Below are 16,253 nucleotides of genomic sequence, written 5' to 3' on the forward strand. Positions count from 1 at the left end.
AGGAGGTACAATACATCTAATGGAGGAAGATGTATAAGCAAGTGGTGTGCTAAGTGCTAGAACAAGGGTCTGAGGGCACCCTGGACAAGCAGCTGATTCCAGGGCTAGAGCAGAGTTGGTACAAGATGAGCCTGGAACATCCTGTAATGCAGGAAAGGAAAAAAGTGCTTGGAAAAAAATGATATGGCACCTCACAAAGACACAGGAGCCAGCTTGAAGGGGCTCCCACTGGACAAATCTGGCAGTTTGAGCACCAGGATAATTAAATACAGGAATGAATTATATCCCACTGCAAGAAACAGGAACTTGAGTTCATACTACTGGATCAGAAAAGAATCATTGCTCAATGATAAGATTAGGGGGGAGATTTTTATGAGATCAAGATATTTGCATGGAATTGAGGTGTCTCTTCATATGCTACTTATTAGTTCAAAGGGAACAGGAACAAAAAACCCACTACCCACTAATAATACACTAGAGAAAAGGAGTTAACACTTTGGAAATTATCACCACCAAAGAGGGACAGAAGGACACTGTGGTCCTCCAGATATGGTACCCCCAAGGGGATACCAGTGTGATGGCCTAGAATGCATTACCTTAACTTGTTAACAAGAAAACATCAGATAAACAAAAAATGAGCAAGATTCTATTATGGGGGTGGGGTGGAGAAGTAGTGCACACCCTACTTTGAATGGAGTACTAGATAGAAGTATTTTATTAATGTAAATTTAGGAAGTTAATAACCAACATGTGAGCAAATAGCCCTACTCTTATGAAATACACACTGAAGTAATTGGGCAGGGTGTAAGATGATGTATGTGACTGGTCCAGAAAAAAAAGAACATGTGTATGTATGGAGAGGAAGAATGCAAATGAGGTTAAATATTAACAAGCATTATCTGTACAGGATACTCCTTTGTATTATTTTAATTTTTGCAATTTTCTATAGATTTGTGATTATTTCCAAATAAAAACCTTTTTTAAAAAAGTGTGAGTATGGAGTGGTTTCCCCGACAAGAACATAAGTTCTATGTGGGTAAGGGCCACCCCTTCTTTACTTCTGTAACCTCAGTCTATGACAAACAGCGCTTGATACACTACTGAAGGAATTAGTAAGTGAATGACTATGAAAGCATATAAAAGAGTCCCCAAACCCAGTCTTCTGATTCAAGAAAGCCCGTCTGGAGGAAGTTCCATCTCAGGGAAAACCTGAAGCAGGGTTCCTTCCCCTGCTCCTCAAGTGTGTGTGGGGAGGAGGTGGGTGAGATGTGTTAGCAAGTATGCAGAGATCGGATTAAGCCACTTTCAAGGAGCTTGGATTCTTTCCCAAAGGCTATGGGGAACCACAGAATGTGGCTGAAAAGTGGCACCTTACAGGACATAAAGTTTAAAGAGCTGAAGTAATGAAATGTTATGATAATGTCTTACAATATCTTTTGCAACTTCCCGGTTGACATAAGTGAAATATGTAGGCTTTGGCTACCTAAGTACTTCTGGCTACTAGTGTTTATACTGCACTGCTATCTATTCACACTTGCAAATAAGACCATGCAATTGGTCAACCTGTAGCTAAATGAAGTCTCCTAAGATAACTCAGAATTCAAAATAAAGAGAACAATTTATTCTTGAATCTCAGTCATGCCTGGTAGGAAACCAGCATTTTCACAACCTTAATGTTTTGTGAGCCTGTCTCCTAAGAAACAACACAGGAAGTCAGACCACCACAAATTATTCTAAGAAGAAGGGAAGACTAATGGGAGAGGAAAGTTGTCCCCTCTGATGATAACCTCAAAAGGTCACCCAAACATCCATATCTTCTTTGATAACCCAAAAAGCCAAACCCTCTATGGAAACAAAATGTGGCTACATGTGGTATGTAAAAATTGTTTGACCATTTTCAAAAGAGAAATCTCAACGATTATAAGCAATCAACTCCAGATAACCTACTGGCATGCTCCTAAAGAAGCCAAGTTCCAGACTTCAGCAGGAAACAAGCAGGCACCCGTGGGAAAGAGAAAAAAAAAAACCCTTCCTCAACTTCCACTTCCCTAGGTGATTGCTTACTTAGGAAAAATTATAAAATGCTAACTAACATACAGCCTCTGAAATACCAAATAGCAAAGATTTGTACAAAATCAAAATGCTTTTGCACATTACTTATAGTACACACATACAATTTTGTTTCCACATCTGAGGAGACTCAGGTTTAACAAGAGTCTCAGGTGAATGTTGATGGAAGTTTAAGTCAAGGGTGCTCTCATAACAGAGCCCATCTCTATCAATTCCCCAATCCAGGGCTGGCAGGACTCAAGGCCACCTACTTGACCAATCTTGAAATGCAACTTGGTGACATAGGTCCCACTTCCAGTGACTGCTGCATGCAGCTAGCAAATTGTTCCACCTCTTCTCTGTAAAGTGGGTTGAATAATCGATTCTTCACAGAAATCTCAGGAAAACAAAACACCAACCTGCTCTTCAACCTCAAGAAATAAAGACAGCAGCTCAACTTTGAAATAAGCTAAAATGTATTCTCCATTCAACAGTTTCCCCAGTTTTTTAAAGTACTTTAAAAAATTTCAGATTGATTTTATTTGTTTATTTATTTATGAGAAAGAGAGGGAGAGAGCGTGTGCAAGCACAAGCAGGGAGGAGGGGAGAGGAAGAACCAGACTCCCTGCTGAGCAGAGAGCCTGATGCAGGGCTCAATCCCAGGACCCCGGGATCACAGGCAGAGCTTAACTGCCACCAGGCGTCCCCCATCCCCAGTTTTTTAAACACATAGTATTCAAGTCAAAGTCTCAGCAATCTGAAGGATGCTGAAGAAAACAATACTCTCAACTCTCAAGAACACAGCAACTGGTATTTTAAACCCAGAATCCTAACTGACTAAACTAAAAAAAGCTACAAAAAAATGAGAATTAGCTGGCATGGGAATGGTTAATTTGGGGACACCTGGTAACTTTCCACTTGTTAGAAACCTAATCAGTTCCCTGGTATGAGTACACTCTTCTTACATGCCTGTCTTTGATGTCTGGATAATGCAGTTTTGCTAGTTCCTCAATTGGACTGAATTACATGGTAAACAAAGACTGTTATAAATCTAAAAACGCTGCAAACACTTGGCTTAAAGGAAATAACCCTAAGTGCTTGGTCACAAACACGTTCAACTTTTCTAAGAGGTGGGTAAAAAAAAATTAGCTGAGTCACTAAATTTAATGATCTCAAGACCACAAAGAAAGAGAAAGTAGAAGGCAAGTCACGTCCAAGACTTTGCAGTACCTTTGGTTTAAATCTGACAGGAACCGGTGTTCTTAGTGGGCAACCAAGCAACTCAAACAGCAAAATCTGAATGCCCATTCGGATAATTTGCCAATATTAATCCTTTTAAAACTGAAGAGTTACAATGGAGGGGGAAAAAGAATTCTTTAAACAGTAACTACTTTTATCTTTGAGCTTTACCTAGCTAGTTGTATTAGAAAAACTGAACCTCAATATTTAGTAGTTTTACATCACAAGTGAATTCCTTCAGAAAGGAAATACTTGAGGAACATCTTCGGTTCTTTTCTACAAATATATGCTGTACTTACTACAACATAATGCCAACAACTGAGAGCTTTTTCAGAACCTGTCACCAAGCTTCCGGAGTTGTTTATTTGACTTGCTTAACCACCATACCAGCTCCCCAAAGAGTGCTTCAACTGGAAGGTAGGAGGGTATTTTCTTTTTAACACCTCTACAAAACCCAGGGCAAGAAGTGGCAACATTCCCATGATAGTAGACATTTTGCAGGACACAGAAATGCCGTTGAGACCCAGCACTATTATGACTGCTTAAGTTCATACTGTCACCAGCTCTGTCAGTTAAGTCTCACCCTCCCATCACACTCCTAGAAGGAAATGTTTCTGAGCTCTGTGATCTGGAATGTCCCTGGAAGATATGGATCCACCACTGTGACCTATAACTGAAGCTACTGTCTCTACCTCTGACAACAGTCAACAAATTCTGAAAATGCATTTGGTTTCAAACAACCATGTAGAGAATACCACCAAACTAACACCACTATGATATATAATAATAAAGTAAGGAAATAATTTCATACGGAGCTGCTAGCAAAAAGGAAGTAAAGTACTTGTGACCAGTATTTTTCTTAATCCCAATAGAGGAAGTGAATGGAAATATGCACTGTAACTAACAAAGCAAAGAGCATTTTCTAAACCTCCTTAATACTTCATACTTCTGAACACCTTAAATTTCTGAATGAGTTTTGAAAGCTATGAATTACCATCAGCAGCTGGTTAAGATGTTTGCATTAAGTAAATAAGTAAATGATAAGACTCCTATCTACAGGAGAGAGGAAGAGCAAAAGGGAGGGATCTAACTGGGAAACATTTTTCCTGTAAGAGAAGACTCCAAAAGGAGAATTTTTCTAGAGGAATAGATTTTTCCAAACAAACGAGGAAGGATGGAATATAAAAGCTCCAGTTAGAAGAAAATACAAATCTTTTTTTAAAGATTTATTTATTTATTCATGAGAGACACACAGAGAGAGTCAGAGACTCAAGCAGAGGGAGAAGCAGGCTCTCCACAGAGAGTCCGATGTGAGACTCGATCTCAGGATCTGGGATTCATGCCCTGAGCCAAAGAAGGCACTCAACCACTGAGCCATCCAGGCGTCCCAAGAAAACACAAATCTATGGTCTACTGAACTACTGAACTTGAACAAGACAGTCTTTCAAAACTACAATGAGCTATCACTTCATACCTGTCAGAATGACTAACTGAAATCAAAAACACAAGACACAATACGTGTTAGTGAGGATGTGGAAAAAAAGGCTCCCTCTCACACTGCTGGTTGGAATGCAAACTGGTGTAGCCATTGTGGAAAACAGTACAGAGGTTCCTCAAAAAATTAAACATAGAACTACCCTGCAATCTAGCAATCACACTACTGGAATATTTACCCGAAAACTACAAAAACATCAATTCAAGGGATATATGCACCCCTATGTTTATCACATATTATTTACAATTGCAAAATAATGGAACCTGGGGTGCCTGGGTGGCTCACTTGGGTAAGCATCTACCGCTGGCTCAGGTCATGACGCCAGGGTCCTGGATTTGAGCCCCACATCACCATCATCATCATCATCGTCATCGTCATCAGGTTCTCTCCTCAGCAAGAAGCCTGCTTCTCCCTCTCCCTGCACCCCACTCGTGCTCTCTCCATCTCTCTCTCAAATAAATAAATAAAATCTTTTAAGAAAAATAATGGAACAGTCCAAGTGTCCATCAATAGATGAATGGATAAAGATGTGGTATATATACATAATGGAATAACATTCGGCCATAAAAAATAATGAAATCTTGCCATTTGCAACAACATGGATAGAGCTAGAGAGTATAATGCTAGCAAAATATGTCAGAGAAAGATAAATAACATTATGATCTCATTCATATGTGGAATTTAAGAAACAAAAGAGCAAAGGAAAAAGAAGAGAGAGAAAAAATAAAAAATAAAAAATAAATAAATAAATAAATAAAAAGAAGAGAGAGACAAACCAAGAAACAGACTTTTAACTAGAGAAGGAATAATTGTTACCAGAGAGGAAGTGGGTGGGGGATAAGGGAAATAGGGGATAGGGATTAAAGACTACACACTTATAGGGGCACCCAGATGGCTCAGTCAGCCGAGCATCCAACTCTTTTTCCACTAGGGTCATGATTTCAGGGTCATGAGATCGAACCGTGTGTCAGGCTCTGCATTCAGCATGGAATCTGCTTGAGATTCTTTCTCCCTCTCCTTCTGCTCTTCACACTCATGATCCCTTTCCCCCTCTCAAATAAATAAATAAATCTTAAAAAAAAAAAAAAGTACACACTTAGCATGATGAAATAAAACAAAATGATTTTTAAAATCTAAGGTAGTCTTTAGAAACCCAAATGTTTCCATTTTTATATTAATAGATGTTAGAGTGAATTTTCAGAAGGTTTTTATTTTTCCTTTAAAAGCTTTAGACAAAAAAAAATAAAAATAAAAATAAATAAATAAATAAAAGCTTTAGACAGGGATCCCTGGGTGGCGCAGTGGTTTGGCGCCTGCCTTTGGCCCAGGGTGCGATCCTGGAGACCCGGGATCGAATCCTACATCGGGCTCCCGGTGCATGGAGCCTGCTTCTCCCTCTGCCTGTGTCTCTTGCCTTTCTCTCTGTGTCCTCATGAATAAGATCTATAAACAAACAAACAAACAAACAAATAAATAAATAAAAGCTTTAGACAGGCATGCCTGGTGGCTCAGTGGTTGAGCATCTGTCTTTGGCTCAAGGTGTGATCCTGGAGTCCTGGGATTGAGTCGGCATCAGGCCACAGGGAGCCTGCCTAGGTCTCTGCCTCTCTCTTTGCGTCTTTTACGAATAAATAAAATCTTAAAAAAAAAAAAAAAAAGACTTTTAACAAGACTGCCTGAGTGGCTCAGCTGGTTAAGCATCTGACTCTTGAGCTCAGCATCATGAGTTCAAGCCCTGCGTTGGGCTCCATATCAGGCATAGAGTCTACTTTAAAAATAAAGAAAATAAAGAAAAGCTTTAGACAAACCAGGGAAGAAAAGCTGGAAGTGAAGTCCAAGGTCCTTATTCAACAAATTCATTTATCTGTGAAACCCAGATAAACTTACAGAACCTTAAAAGTCAGTGATGCACACAAAAGATATGTCAGGGTTATTTAGCTACACACAGGAAATGTAACTTTATGAATGTGACTGACACAAGAGGGAGTCTTTGTTTCCTCTGTGATTTCTGTTGGAAAGTGAAGCAATGCCCTTAATTCTGCTCATCTTTTTACCACATGAGGAAGCACCTTATGAAATGACTACATCAAACCCAACAAGCATAACACAACCTCTGATACAAAATACAAGAGAAGGGACACCTGGATGGCTCAGCAGTTGAGTGTCTGCCTTCAGCGCAGGGCGTGATCCCAGAATCTGGGATCGAGTCCCACATCGGGCTCCCTGCAAGGAGCCTGCTTCTCTCTCTGCCTGTCTGTGTGTGTGTGTGTGTGTGTGTGTGTGTGTGTGTGTGTGTGTGATGAATAAATAAATAAAATCTTAAAAAAAAATGCAAGAGAAAAATAGCCACTTCACAGCCCCAGTGACAAGAGCAGCTAAATTCTCTCCTCCCTTCATAGTATTTCAGAGGGGTTAACCATTTTATTACTCTAGTCTCTAATCTTTAGACCTGAGAACTAAACTATGCATATCAATCAAATCACTTATTTATAGAGCTGACACAATACAAAGAAACAAAGAAGAAATGGATCACTGTCCTTCCTGATGAGAAGCTTATAATTTACCTCAGATAGTATTTTTACTTAGAAAAAAGAAAAACGAAGCCACAAGACAACTGAGGGCATAGATCATTTCCTGGGTTCCAAAGAAAGGAAGAGGAGATCATTTAGATCTAGGGTGGCTAAGGGAAGGCATCAAAGCAGAAGCGAGATGTGAATTGTTACATGGAAGACCAGCAGGGCTTGGAGATGACCCAGGCGTTGTAAAGACAAGAATAATGGTGACCAAACGGAAAAGCACCGAACACATTCTGGGACTGACTAACTAGAATAATTTTCATGCATGGGAGGTGAAAAATGAGAAGGGCGGCCAGGGCTCAGACTATGAACAGACTGTATTTTCACTTGTGAGGATCTAGTATGACAACAATCTTTGACCTCACCAATGTTATTTACTGTGGGTAATACCACTACTTTAATTCCTCATCCAACAAACTAACAGGCTAAGGAGCTGATCATCTAACAAAGAAAACTCCATTTGAATATAGCAAATTCTATTTCTATTCAGTCCAATCAAAATTCAAACAATAAAATGGGGCAGGGGGGCAGAAAATCATAGATTTATAAAGGAACCAAAGAACAAATATTTACCTAGAATAGCACTGGAGGTTGCTCCCACTAGTACAGGCTACACACACCTACTTCTGTTTAATGTAGGAGGAGGATTTCCTCATAGCCGTGGAATGAAATCTCGCTACATCCCCAGGGCTCTGGGTACAGGAAATCTCTGAAATGGGTCATCTGGACCTTTGGAAAGACTGATTTAAGTGTTTAACCATCTGGTCTTAAAACATGTAATCTCATGCAACAGATGGGCTATTCTTGGACACTGGGTATGTACAGGCATTCAGTTCTCACTATATGCTGTGCAAACCCAATAGACAGCACTCTTCAGAGAGCCCGATGAAAAAAATCAAACGTCATTCTAAAGGACTGATATTTTAGACCCAAAAGTAACTTTTAGAAGAGCAGCTATGAAAGATTCTTTGCCACTGCATTTATAATTTTTGCAAACTTCTCTTCCTATTCCTCTTGATTCATTTTCTCCCCAAGCCCAGGTAAAGGTATCTCTGAATTCCACAGTAAAACAAAACAGAACTATGCTGCTACTTTACCATCTAGCTGGCCCACACTGAATAAAGCAAGCAGCCCACTTTTCATCCTGACACAGTTCTCATGCTTTGAGGTGTGCAGAACTCTACAAGCAGGTCCCAAAGAAATAAAATTTCTAAGCCAAGTTATTCACAGGATGAAATCAGATTCCCCTGGTGAATGAAGGGGGTTGCTTTCAGCAAAAGAACTTCCTTAAACTTTATCCTCAGCAGGTTTCTACCAGGTAGCTCTGGAGTTCTAATCAAGCTATCTGATCAAAGCAACTATAAATAAACAAAGACAAAACCCAAGGCTGAGAAATCTTTCTCACTGATGCAGCACGATTTCTCTGGGTTACTTAGACTAAGAAAAACAACAACAACGAAACAGGATTTCTGATAAGCTGTAAAAATAATCCAAGCCAAAGGAAATGCAAAACCAAGGCCAATGCACTCCAATAAGCCTCGGGATCACAGCCTATTTACCATTAATGTGGTAAGTGGAGATTCTTAGCAAACCAAGAAATAAAAACACAGCCAAATCTTACCTTTGAATTTCCTGGTATCAAATCAATTTTATACTGTTTTATAATGGTAAAAAAACAAACAAAAAAAAAAACCTGTAAAATTATTTCAGCAGTTGCTTCTGAGCACTTATGGTCTATTCAAGTGTTCTGCATTTTTTATAAACTTCTCAGCAAAAAAAAAAAAAAAAAAATTTAAAACCATGTTTCCATAAAAATTTCTCTGAATATGCAAGAATGAGGCACTGTCCAGCCAAATGTGCCTTGAAAACAAAGGACAGTGCTGAAGAAACAGGCATTTCTGTCAATTGGGGAAAATAGGTCAGCTTTTTTTCAAGTCCACAGTAAGCCTTACTCTTCTATTCCCTTGGTAGCATTCTAAGATGACATGAGGATTTCAGCCCATTATTTCTAATTATTCCTCACTACTCATTTGCATTATTCTATAAATTGCCAGTCCTAAAACCGGCTACTGGAAGTAACAAAAGTCACACTACATGCATAAAATTTTTAAAGAAGAATGGTTTTATTTTACTTAATGCATCTGTATTGAAGATAAAGACAGTGTTCACAAAGAAACAAAACCAACTTCTAAATCCAGCAAATTTTAGTAATGAACAATTTGGATCCACAGATTAAAGAATTTAGGACTCACACTAGCAAGACCAATACTCATATTTTCCACTTTCTGGTCTCTACATTTACTTACACACTTGCCTTATTTCAAATGAAGCCAGAAACAGAGGTCTAAGGGAGATGAAAAAAATTAACACAATTTGCAAATTAACACATGCAAAAGAGCCTGGAATCAGTACAAATTTAATTTGTGCCCTAAGGTCCATTTTTTTTTTTAGGTCTATTATTCATATTCAAAAACCTGCTAAACTGAGGTGTTTATCCCTGTCTTTTTCTAGAAGAGATGAATATTTGAGTTCATATGTGTAAAACAAACTGGATTTGCTGAATGGAGAAAGATGTTACATGTAGGCACTTAATAACAAAAAGTTATTAAGGAAAATAGTACTTCCTATTCAAATATTTATCACCTCAATATTTGAAAAGCATATTTCAGGGCCTACTTTGAGGAGATATGGCAGAAAAAGAATACAAGTGGAGCTTCTATTTCTTGACTTGGGTTGCTTACATGGGTAGTCACTTCATAATTGTCCATACTGTGCATGCATTATACACTTTTCTCTACAGTTTTTTTAAAAGTACACAAATCAGAGAAATGAAGAAGCACAAGTGCACCGAGCTAGCAAGTTGATCTGCAATTTGAACATGGCCTTCTCTCAACCACTATGAGCAACCTCTGCAATACACTCTTCCCCTTCTGCACTAGGCCTCTGCCGGGGATCATGTCAAACAGGTGACTCTAATCCTCACTGTAGCAGGTCAGAAGAAATGAGAAACAGAGCCCTGGCGGGCCCCAGATATAACCAGCAGTGCTGTAGAGGCAGTTCTGCAGTGCTACAGAGAAGGCTGAACAGGTGACACATCAGACCTTTCAGCCTTAAAACAGAGGAATTAAATTTGATCTGTTTGTGGCAGTTTTTGCACAATTTTGAAAAAGAAATACCTGGTACTCTGTATGTCTTATATATCGTTGATGCCATCTTAGACACAAAATATAAAGGTAGATGATTAAGGGGGGAATCCCTGGGTGGCTCGGCGGTTTAGCGCCTGCCTTTGGGCCAGGGCGTGGTCTTGGAGTCCGGGGAGGGATCGAGTCCCACGTCGGGCTCCCTGCGTGGAGCCTGCCTCTCCCTCTGCCTGTGTCTCTGCCTCTCTCTCTCTATCATGAATATATAAATTAAAAAAAAAAAAATCTTTAAAAAAAAAAAAAGGTAGATGATTAAGTATACTTAAAGCACCAAATAAGATAAAACTACAAAAAAAAAAATAAAAAATAAAAAATAAAAAAATAAAAAATAAAAAATAAAAAAACTACAAAATAAAATTCCATCAATTTTTAAGTATTACAAAAGAGTTACCTGGGCAGCCCGGGTGGCTCACAGCAGTTTAGCACCACCTTCGGCCCAGGGCGAGATCCTGGAGACCCAGGATCCAGTCCCACATCAGGCTCCCTGCATAGAGCTTGCTTCTTCCTCTGCCTGTGTCTCTGCCTCTCTCTGTGTGTGTGTCTCTCTCATGAATAAAAAAAAAAAAAAAAAAAAAAAGAGTCACCTTCCACCAAGGGAAAGTTTGCACCCCATTGATTCTTGGTGCCTCTGGAATAGACTGGATTTTAAGGCCCTACTTGAGGATTTTGCTATATTTTTTTTCATAAGATCCTCTCTAGCCACCTTAGATTATGTAGACAGATACAAAATAGATAAACATAAATATGTTAATAATAACATAAAATGCTGAAAAAGTATCTGCCTACCAAAACAACTGGCTGTAGTGAATACATAACTTCAGTTTTAACACATGTGTATCTTCTCCAATCATGAAATCAAAGCACAGTGCAGAGTTTGTACCAAGTACTACTGACGGGTGAAGGGGCGAAGGGGCCCACAAAGGGGCCCACGTTTGGCTGGCTGGCTTTATTTTCTTTTGCTTGTTTATGGAAGGTGTTCAGCTGACATAAACAGAAGTTGGCCAAAATACTGCCTGTCCTGTTAATTTCCTGTATAAATCACTTAAATAAAACAGGTTAACCTCAATGATGACAGTTGAAATGTTCCATCTTATGTGTTTCTGTTAAGTTTTATCATATGGTAGTACCGAGCGTTTTCTCTTATAAAAAGAAAAATGATGGGCAGCCCTGGTGGCTCAGTGGTTTAGTGCCGCTTTCAGCCCAGGGTGTGATTCTGGAGACCCAGGATCGAGTCCCACGTCAGGCCCTGTATGGAGGGCCTGTGTCTCTGCCTCTCTCTGTCTCTCTGTGTGTCTCTCATGAATAAATTAATAAAATCAATCAATCAATCAATCAATAGAAAAAGAAAAATGCCATGGGCTACAGTCTTCTTCCACCACTTTTTCTCACCAGGTCCAATAATATGCTTATAACACTAGTGCCGGGGCAGCCTGGGTGGTTCAGCGGTTTAGCGCCGCCTTCAGCCCAGGGCGTGATCCTGGAGACCCGGGATCGAGTCCCATGTTGGGGTCCCTGCATGGAGCCAGCTTCTCCCTCTGCCTGTGTCTCTGCCTCTCCCTCTCTCTGTGTGTCTCTCATGAATAAATAAATAAAATCTTTAAAAAAAAAAAAAAAAACTAGTGCCAGTTAGTTTATTTGGTAATGATTTATATATTTGTTTGCATTCCAACTTTGTTCAATAGTGAGTCTATAAACTGTATACATTAAATAAACGTAAATACTATTATAAAATACTATAAAAAAATAACGATCACGTATCTGGTGGTCTGATTCCCAAGATTTTTGCCAAGAGACAACAGTCAAAAAGAGCTTCCTGATCTGTCCCCCAAACCTGTTCTTTGCTTTTTCTCATTCAGGAAACTCATCCAGGTTAGTGACTAATAAGATCATGGAAAAAGAAACAACTGGGATGCTTGGCTGGCTCAGCAGGTGAGCGTCTGTCTTTGGCCCATGGCGTGATCCCAGGATCTGGGATCGAGTCCCACACCGGGCTCCTTGCAGGGAGCCTGCTTCTCCCTCGGCCTGTGTCTCTGCCTCTTTCTTTCTCTGTGTCTCTCTCTCATGAATAAATAATCTTTAAAAAAATAATAAACATACAACTTAGTGAGAGATGGAGCCTGGTCCACAGCCCAGGTCTCCCAACACTGTCCCACCCCTTCCCCAACCAGGTCCTGTCTTCCCATGGTATCATGCTGTCCTGGCTAGAGGACCTAAGATCGGAAGGCATAAGGCATATATGATGGGAGAGGCTGGGAGCCAATCTGTTGAGGGTATTTTCACACTAAAGAGAGTCTGGACTTTATCCTGAGGGAGTCCCAGGATTCTGGGCAAGAATAGCACAGTCAGGTCTGGGTTGAAAAGGGGGTATTCTGAGAGCAATCCGTATACTCTTCACCCTTCCTCCATACTTCTGATACTTCTGTCTGCCGTTTTACAGTCATCCCAGTGGGTAAATGCTTCCCGTGTAAAGGCCACTTCAAACCTGGTCATAATAAGCACTGTGAAAAACAACTGCTCACGATGGAAACGCTGACACAGTGGTGGTGTAAGATGCTCCTTTGAAAAGCCTTGTCAGGGCCCAGTCTTTGTAATTTAGTGGTGGCTCACAGGAAGTGCCTGAGAGCCAGATTCTTTCTGACTGTGCTCAAGGCCATAATTTCCTTCCCATACTTAAACCGATGACCCTGTGTCTCACTGTCAAGGGAGTCTGCCAAAGGGAAAGGGCAGATAAATAAGCAGCAAAAGCTAAAGAAAACTGGCCAATTTGAAAAAAATTCCTAAGATTCTTTTTGAGGATTAACAATAAAAGGACTTCTAGACAACTAATTGATCTGTTTCTCCAAATGAAAGCCCCCTCAAGGGCAGAGCTGGGGAAAGCTGGCAGCCATCCCTTTCAGGTGACAGATGCGGAAGCTGAGGAAGAGAAAGGAAGTAAGTCACAGAAGCTGCTGTCAGACCTATGCACTAAGCAAGGCCTCCCCCGTTACCCCCAAACCCCCCACCCCAGAGTGGTTTTTACATACCACTCTCAGCCGTAAGATGGTAAGATTAATCAAGATTCTAAAATCAAGGAATGCAAAAAAAATAAAATAAAATAAAATAAAATAAAATAAAATAAAATAAAATAAAATAAAATAAAATAAAATTAAATAAATAAAATAAAATAAAATAAAATAAAATAAAATAAAATAAAATAAAATAAAATAAAATAAAATAAGGATGCTTGGGTGGCTCAGTGGTTGAATGTCTGCCTTCAGCTCAGGGCATGATCCTGGGGTCTGTGGATTCAGTACCGCATCCGGCTCCTTGCAGGGAGCCTGGTTCTCTCCCTCTGCCTCTCTGTGTGTTTCTCTCATGAATAAATAAAATCTTAAAAAAAAAAATTCTAAAGTCAAAATGGGAAGGGGACAAAAAGGAGTAACATTCAGCCAGTACCATGTATTACAGCTACAGGTTCCACCCCTTGCCATACGTATATTTTCAACAGCTTCTGCTTCATGTTCTATATAGTACCTCTCTACCACCCATTACTTCAAGATAAACTTCAAACTATAAAAGTAACATGTCCTGTTGGGGAGTCCAAAAATAACTAAGAAAACACTCGTGATCATCTAAGGAATTTAATAAATGGCATTTTCTATAAAATGCTAGCTTCATGATTTTCCCTTAGATAACAGACCAGAATAGTAACTAGTTCCACCTTATCAACCACCATTCCTTGAAAGTCATTAGCCAGTAATTTTCATGAAGATCAATGAGTCACCTCTTATCACTACTTTAGCCCTCACACTTAAGAAGGGAAACAGGCCCAGGCTACTCTTCCATGACAGTTTTCCTACTGGAGGAAATCACCTTGACCTCATGTATTTGGCCACTGTTCAGAAAACCATGTCTCTGAGTTAAAATTCCCCCAAATACATTCATATTAGGAAACAGCATACCTTTCTCAGTTACATATGCACAGAATGCCTGTCCTATTTCATCCCAACATAAACCCAATAAATGTCTTCCTTGGTGACCTCTCTTCCACTCCCCAGGTAAACACACGGTCCTGGGAACATAATGCAGGTACATTCTTTTGAAAAGTCTTAAAAGCAAAGTACAACAAATAATTGCTGCTGCTTTCTAAATCACATTAGAAAGAGTGGAATAGAGAAATACCCCAGCATTATAAAACCTTATCAGTAGACTGATTTTGACTACCCGCAGCACTGACTATATTAAAATATTCAAAGAAAATTTTTATCACATGGCTGATATGACTACTACAGTCTGCAGGAGGAAGAGAAGAATTGATTTGGTGATGAACAAACATGATTCAACTCAGCTCCTTCACTTCTGCGGACATCTTCTCAACTCCTCAGACCACTGACCTGCTCCTGACTCTGTTATTTTGGGGTTTTTTAAATTTTTATTTATTTATGATAGTCACACAGAGAGAGAGAGAGAGGCAGAGACATAGGCAGAGGGAGAAGCAGGCTCCATGCACCGGGAGCCCGACGTGGGACTCGATCCTGGGTCTCCAGGATTGCGCCCTGGGCCAAAGGCAGGCGCCAAACCGCTGCGCCACCCAGGGATCCCTCTATCTGTTATTTTGACTTTCTGCTCAGCCCACTGTGTAAGAGAGCTATAAAGGGATTTATTTTGCCCCTTTTCTATACGAGCACAATCCCTCTGGCAATCAAATACTCTCAAAGAGTACAGGTGTCAGCTGGTAAACATAAAGAATTTATTTGCAAAAAAAAAAAAAAGAATTTATTTGCATCATAGTGCCCTATCCAAACCACCAACGCTTCTTTTTGTCTTCTCCATTGGGGATGTCCCGGGTTACACTCAGATGAAGAGATGATACACACTTTCCTGAGCCCTTTTGCCCAGTGAAGAATCATACACAATAAGGTGGGGAGTTCTTTTGCTGCTGCTGGTTTGTTTTTTTTTTTCCTGTTAACTTGCTAGTAGTCCTTGAATTTACATATTCCTCCATTGTCTCATTTAATATATCAGAGTGGGCCATTTCAAAGACAGCAGTTAAAATTTATGTATTATGGCTTGTCAAGTGTTACAATTACGTGAGTTCAAAACTTAGGCTACCCACTCCATTTTCCATACGGACTATGTAACAGAAAGCCCAATTCAACCAGTTAAATCATGAGAGGTAAAAACCTAGTTAGGAACAATCAAAAGGCAACTGAGCTTGAAAGCTGTATGTCCACATTCCACACAGTTAAGGCTGCCATGAGCAGATGGCATGGATGGAACTGGAATGTGTTCGATATAGCCTTCTCACACCCGTTCTCCATTCCTCCTCCAAAACTCATATTCCTACGGGTGCAAACCTCACTCTATAATCTAATACAGTAAGGCCAGTGTTGTCTGGAGTAAGTTTTATATGTGCTTGCTTCTAATTAAAGACCATTGGATTTCAAGAACTTAATAAAAAGGCCATAAACCTGTATCATTCTACAAGAATGCGAAGAATGGTAAGTAACCAACTAATATTCTTCCAAAGTGACCTTTATTAAGGGCTGCCTCTACAACTTTGCCAACTAACATGTCAAGAGGCAGTAACATTCCGATCACAGGCTACTCCCATTTTAAAAAGCAAAGGCAAGTGAAAAGGCCTTCTTCAAGTAACCAAAGCAACTCAAATTCCTACAGTGGAAAGTACTGGTACAAACAGTCTGAAAAGTGGCA

The 16,253-nt window shown here is 39.8% G+C and overlaps 1 protein-coding gene across 5 annotated transcripts in view; it reads right to left on the reverse strand.

Annotated features, from left to right (window-relative positions):
* Positions 1–16,253, reverse strand: part of ARHGAP35 (Rho GTPase activating protein 35) — a 133,155-nt gene that overhangs the window by 85,652 nt on the left and 31,250 nt on the right. The gene's annotated exons all lie outside the window — the stretch shown is intronic.

Source organism: Canis lupus, chromosome 1 (assembly GCF_048164855.1).
Source record: "Canis lupus baileyi chromosome 1, mCanLup2.hap1, whole genome shotgun sequence".
In the NCBI taxonomy this organism is placed as follows: domain Eukaryota; kingdom Metazoa; phylum Chordata; class Mammalia; order Carnivora; family Canidae; genus Canis; species Canis lupus.